This window comes from Homarus americanus, unplaced genomic scaffold, assembly GCF_018991925.1.
Source record: "Homarus americanus isolate GMGI-L3 unplaced genomic scaffold, GMGI_Hamer_2.0 scaffold6317, whole genome shotgun sequence".
Lineage (NCBI taxonomy): Eukaryota > Metazoa > Arthropoda > Malacostraca > Decapoda > Nephropidae > Homarus > Homarus americanus.
The window spans coordinates 10,256,766-10,263,529 of record NW_024730668.1 but is presented as its reverse complement, the minus strand read 5'-3'; positions in this window follow the sequence as shown (position 1 = coordinate 10,263,529).

Here is a 6,764-nt window from a genome sequence, read left to right as displayed (position 1 = left end):
AATAGATACCCATTTTCGATAATAACGTCTGGATTCTCTTGAATAACGGAAATTTCGCGGGAAGCGTCCGAGCGCATCAATGATAGCATTTGTTTGCCGTCATGTTGATGACGTAGTTTTCCGCTCCGCCTCACTCTCACACACGCTCAGTGGAATACAACGCTGCGCCCATGTGTGAGATTTTCGCGTCTATAACCAGTGGTTGTTAGGGTCGGTGATCAATAATGGCTTCCACATTTTTGCCTGTGGGGGCTAGGGGACGTGGTGGAGGGAGTGATTTGCCACCTGAATGACTGGGAACTTTTAAAGTGAGGAAATTGAACTGTACGGAGTCTACAGTGCGAAATATTAAGAGGAACTTAGAGGAGACCAAGAAGAGTATTGCACTGGCTAAGAAATATTTCGGTAGTGATGGAAATGCGAGGCGAGCTATGAATGATAAAAGTGATAGAAACAGGTTGATAGTGATAACAGAGCATTTTCTTGTGAAATGGTTAGCTTGTAGAATGAAAGATATTGCAAGTGTTAGCGGCCCTCAGATACGGAACAATCATCACACCAAGCACCTCAAAAACTCCCCCAAGCTAAGTGTTATATTACTCAAACTCTTTATTTTGATGATTGAATAGCAATTCTTTTTATTTCAGCGAACAAAAAGTGTTAGGAGGGTTTCTAAGGGGGAAAAAATGGGTGAAATTGTTGTGGCGGCTGCACCAATAAACCCTTTTTACATGTATTTTAATGTCACACAAATAATGTTTTCGCTAATAACGGCGTTTTTCAGGCACCTATTAAACGTTATTGGCGAGAGCCTACTGTGTGTGTGTGTATATATATAGTAGTACCCCGCTTAACGCGGTCAATAAAACCCACAGGGTACCATGTTAAGTGAAAACCGCGCTAAGTGAACAACAGAACATATGGGATTAATTCCAATAGAAACTGGCCCCACCCCCAAACTCCACTTTTTCCGGCACAATACCTATGTTCTAGTAAAAATAACATCTTAATTTTATGATGGTACATGCACACAATTAATACTTAACAGAAATAGAGAAATACAGTCGCCAAGTTAATGACCATTCAAATAATGGACTCAACTCCCTCCCCCTCTTCTCACACTACACTGCTGGCTCTTCCCTCTCTGAGAAATTTTGGGGGGAAAACTACTAAATTTTAATAAATAATACCTCAAACTAAAGTTAGGATAATACAATTGACATTGCTGGATTCCTTGTAAGACCAGGAATATTTTGAATATAAATGTCATATATTTTGCACAAAAGATAACATATTTACTCAGAGTAAACATTATATCTAAAATTTGTATGTCTAATGCAAAATCTATGATGTTTATATTCAAAATGATCACCAAATTGTAAGAATTCCAGCAATGTAAATTATATTCTGGCCGGGTAATTTGTATGAATTTTATGAGCTAAAACAAATATCTTCAGTTAATAAAAGAAAATATATTCTTCACGACACCGCGTGGTCCATCCCAACCCTCCCCCCCACCCCCCACCAATCCTCCCTTCAAGAGATGTTGGGTGAAAAAACTAAATTTTAACATTTTGTATTAAATAATACCTCAGATTAAAGTTAGGATAATATAATTGACATTGCTGGATTCCTTGTAAGACCAGGAATATTTTGAATATAAATGTCATATATTTTGCACAAAAGATAACATATTTACTCAGAGTAAACATTATATCTAAAATTTGTATGTCTAATGCAAAATCTATGATGTTTATATTCAAAATGATCATCAAATTATAAGAATTCCAGCAATGTAAATTATATTCTGACCGGGTAATTTGTATGAATTTTATGAGCTAAAACAAATATCTTCAGTTAATAATAAAAAAAATATTCTTCACACGGTAACAGATGGTCGGTCGGTCCCTCCCTCCCCCCCACCACCCACCAACCCTCCCTACCAGATGTGTGGGAAAACCAGAATATTTACCTTTTTAGTAATAAATAATACCTCAAACTAAAGTTAGGATAATATAATTGACATTGCTGGATTCCTTGTAAGACCAGGAATATTTTGAATACAAATGTCATATATTTTGCACAAAAAATAACATATTTACTCAGAGTAAACATTATATCTAAAATTTGTATGTCTAATGCAAAATCTATGATGTTTATATTCAAAATGATCATCATATTGTAAGAATTCCAGCAATGTAAATTATATTCTGGCCGGGTAATTTGTATGAATTTTATGAGCTAAAACAGGCAGGCAGGCAGGGTGGCTGGTGGGGGCGAATCTAAAAATAGCTCTCGAGCCGGACACTCTGCGCGTATACGTGGAAAACCGCGTTAAGTGAAAGTTCAGCTCTGGCGAGGCACCGCGTATACGTGAAATCGCGCTAAGCGAAACCGTGTTAAGCGGGGTATTACTGTATATTAAAATAAGAAAAATTCAGATAATATATAGGAAGTGAGTGTGTGTTGAGGTGGTGGGTTAATGGGCGATAATATAACCGCATAACTGTGATCCCTCCCGACCACACGTTTGTAAGTCAGCTGGTTGACTGCCAGAACTGTGTCTGTCATTCAGAGGATGGTTTGAGTTTGAAAATGATAAATGTACGACAATTTAAAAAAATTGGTACAAAGCCGCTGAGAGCCTGATTGTGATAACAGCTGGCTGTGTAGGCAACCTGTGTTGGTGCCATATTTGTTTATTGTTCGATAGTTGGTTGATGCTCTTCCAAAATTCACTCAAAATCCAATTATAAATTTATTTGAGCCCTAGAGTAATTAGTGTTAAATGTACTGTCCTCTTTCTGTAACCACAACCAGTAGTGGTGCATAATGTACAGTCTCGTTGAAGATTCTACGAACACTGCTGGAGGCAGCTGGCAACTCAAGGCCGTTTGTTTACTATAGTACGTAGTATAATATAATACGAAACAACAAAGCCCTACCATTAAATTAAGCAACGGGAAGCTAAGTAACCAATCACCTATCACTTTTACATTTATTCAAAAGTTTTACTACGTACATAGTAAACAAACGGCCTTGAGTTGCCAGCTGTCCCCAGCAGTGTTCGTAGAATCTTGAACGAGACTGTTCATTATGCACCACTATTTGTTGTGGTTACAGAAAGAGCTAAAGTGCTAAATTAGTAGTAAAATTAGATTCTGGTAAAGAGATTTGGAGGAGGACAGTGAGCAGTGGACATAGCAAGAGCTGTTGGTTTGCAGCCTACAACTGTAGGTAAGAACAATTTGTGGAAATGGAGAAAATATCCAATCATGTGCTAAAAGTGTTACTCTATTATCTGCTACAAAGTTAACTGGTAAGAGAAGTGGCATTATAGAAAATATGGAAAGAATGCTGAACATGTGGATCGAGGATCAAGATCAGCAAAACTTTCCATGTTCGTTGCTCTTCATACAGGCAAAAGCTCTAAGTTTATTTTAAACCGATTACTGTATTGGCGGACAAATACGACAGCTAGTGAGCAAGCGAAAACATGCTGAGGGGCGCTCGTAAGGAATTCGTTAATCGAGGGATTGCTCGTTAACCGAAGTGAAGAATCTTATGGAAGGTAATTCGTTAACCGAAATTTCGTTAACCGAGGCACTCGTTAACCGAGGGATCACTGTACTTCACAGTGAAACCTACTGCTTGCTATAACAGAAAATTACCTTCACTAGTGGGTGCAAAGAAGAAACCATGAGCAGGGCAACCTATCTGGGCCACAGATAAGGCATCAAACACTTGTTTATTATGCTGCAGTTGCACAGAAGAAACTTGTTAACTCTCCACCACTGTTCAATGCTTCTGTTGGTTGGTTGGCTGCCTTTAAGAAGCGTTATAAAGTCAAGTTTGCCCACCACCATGGGGAGAGTGCATCGGCTGCTGTCGTAGCAGCAGAAAAATATCCACCTGTCTTTCAAGTTCTTGTGAAAGAGGATGGTTATTGCCGAGACCAGATCTTCAACTGTGACATAACTGGCATTACTAAGGATGAGAAACAGACAAGGGGTGTAAAGACTTCAAAGGACAGGATTACAGTGGAAATTTCTTGATGAAACCCCTGGTTGTTAACCATGCTGTCTGTCCTAGAGCCTACTGTCATGCCAATATGTCGCACCTTTGTTCCTGACGCCTAACAATACTGCCAGAGGAAGAACATTGACTTCAAAGTGATCCTGGTGATGGATAATGCTCCTGGACACTCATAAGTTTCTAATTGGATGCCACCCTAATGTACAAGTTATCTTCCTTCCTCCTAACACCACATCGCTTCTGCAGCCACTTGACCACGAATTCATCAGTAACGTTAAACTATTCTACTATAAGTCACTCTTTAAAGACTTTCGTCAGCAGACAGACTCATTAGTTGAGTTAAAACAATTCAAGGCAGAACTCTCTGACAGTGACCAGGCTTTACCAGCTAACCAGGAGGAGGAGGAGATGGTAGACAACCTGATTCATAGCACCTCACCACCCTTCAACCTTGAAGTGTTATCAGTTTGTGAATTTGGAAAGAAATATAGAATTAAAGATGCAGCGGACAGAATTGTTGAGGCATGGTGTAAGATTAATGTTGCAACAGTGCTACATTCATGGAAGCCTTTGTTTGCTAACTCCAAGGGAAGTGGGGCAGAGCAGACCAAGGCAAGCAGGGAGAGGCTGTCGCTGACAGCAAAACTAATGGACACAGTGGAGGCAGCACGGTCAGTCTCAGCACCGGGATTTTCGGATGTTCAAGTTGAAGATTTGCAAGAAATCATTGGTCAATATCAGCAGCAACCGACAATTGAAGAAATGTTGGAGGAGGATGAAGAATAAGAAGAACAGCAACCAACACAAGAGGATGACATTAAGCCTGGTGAGCCTACAACACGCCAGCTGACTGAGATGCTCACAAGCATCGCACATCTCAGTCAACAGCTAGAAGAATATGAAACCAGGGCTCATCCTCGGAACATTATCTGCCCTGTCATTGATAAGGTTATGGAGGAATATAAGGTCTTGTACAATCAAAGACAAAAGTCGTGTCGCGGTTTTGTCTGAAGATTAAATATAACTCGTGAAACATTACGAGAGCCCTACCATAAGGCACAGCGCACCAAAGTTTTAGCCCTTAAGCATATGTTTTCACCTAATTTCACAACACGACTGTTGTCTTTCATTGTACATGTCCCGTGTTAATACTCGTCAGAAGGCCCTTATTACTTGGAACTTGCTCAGCCTGTTGTTAATGCCTTGGCAAACATCACTTTAAGAGATGATGATGGCACCACCGCTGATGATATTGAAGTGTTGGGTGACTTACTGGTGGAAGAGCTGCCACAAGACTTTGAGGGATTTGATGCTGAGGTTAAAGGAGGTGTAGAGGAGGGAGCAGGGAGGAAGCAGTAACCAGTCCTCCCTGCCTCGGAACCTATCAACCAGCCCTGTCACGTCAAGTTATTCTACAGTTTTAGTGTAGGAGTGTGTGTATAAATACAGTATTGTTATCAACAATATGTACAATATAATATGTATGAATACATTACAGTAATGTCATTTTCTAGGTAGGTTGTAGGTCATTATAGAGGGGTTCGGGTGACTGACTGCAGAACTGATTAGGTTTATTTACATTTATTTCAACGTCACTTGTTTGGCAATTTTGAGTTATCGCGACACTAAACTGATACCAATTCATTGCTAAACTTGAGATCCTACTGTACAGTACTGTATTTAGTCTGGGATATCAATGCATTACTATGTAGGAAATTACCAAACTGCTGAACATTTGAAAAGGCTCTTAGTGAGACTTGGCAATGATTTGTTTTGTTTGCTATTATGTTACTAGTGACCAGCATAATTTGATCTCGTCAAGTAATGTTGTCCAATAAAGGAATGTATCACTTACCAGTAAGGATTTTTCTGGTACTTTTTTGGTATACTAAGACTCGAGGTTCACTCTTTTCAAGTGTAGTCACTGCAGCTGCCAAATTTTGTACTTCCTCTACCTGGAAAAAAACAAAACAAACTTATGTTCATTGCCAGACTGCTAATAGGCAACTGGGGTGGTTACCTATTTCCCAGTTTTAAGTTCTTATTATACCAGTACAAAATTGAAATTATGAAGGTTTGATCTGAAAATAATTTATGTTACAAACTCAGCAAATTAAGACCCCAAAACTTTCATCTAATTGTAATACAGTTGGAACCAGCTTATAAAATTATCCCATATATAGGTTATGAAAGATCTTGAGATAAGGTAAAAACAAAGTAGAATAAATTTACCATAAGCTCATGTATCTGAAGAACTAAGGTACCTGTATGTTCATTCATAATATGGAAAAAAAAATGGTTGACACAAAACAAATACCCTTTCCACTGGCAGGATATTGATTCAAACAAGAAAAAATATTAATTCTTGAAATACCTACCAAACAATATTTTCAATCCCCAAAATACGGCATGATCCTGATATCCTATACTGTACTGTATTCTAAAGGAACCCTGAGCAACATGCTAACTGCTGCCTGCCTTCCATTGTCAGTGCAAACCATTGAATTATTAGCCTACTTGGTTCCAGTAATATATCCATTATCCGGAATCCTGCTCAGCCGGAGCTCTCCAACAGCTGGAATTGAAATTTGCTCAGAATTTCTCTGGAATATTTCTGTCAATTCCGGTTTTGGAAATGAATTTTCCGAGGTTGAAAACGAGGCACATTATTTTAAAACTGTGAAAAATTCCAAAAATTCTCTTTTTTCTTTTCTCTTTTTCTTGATCCG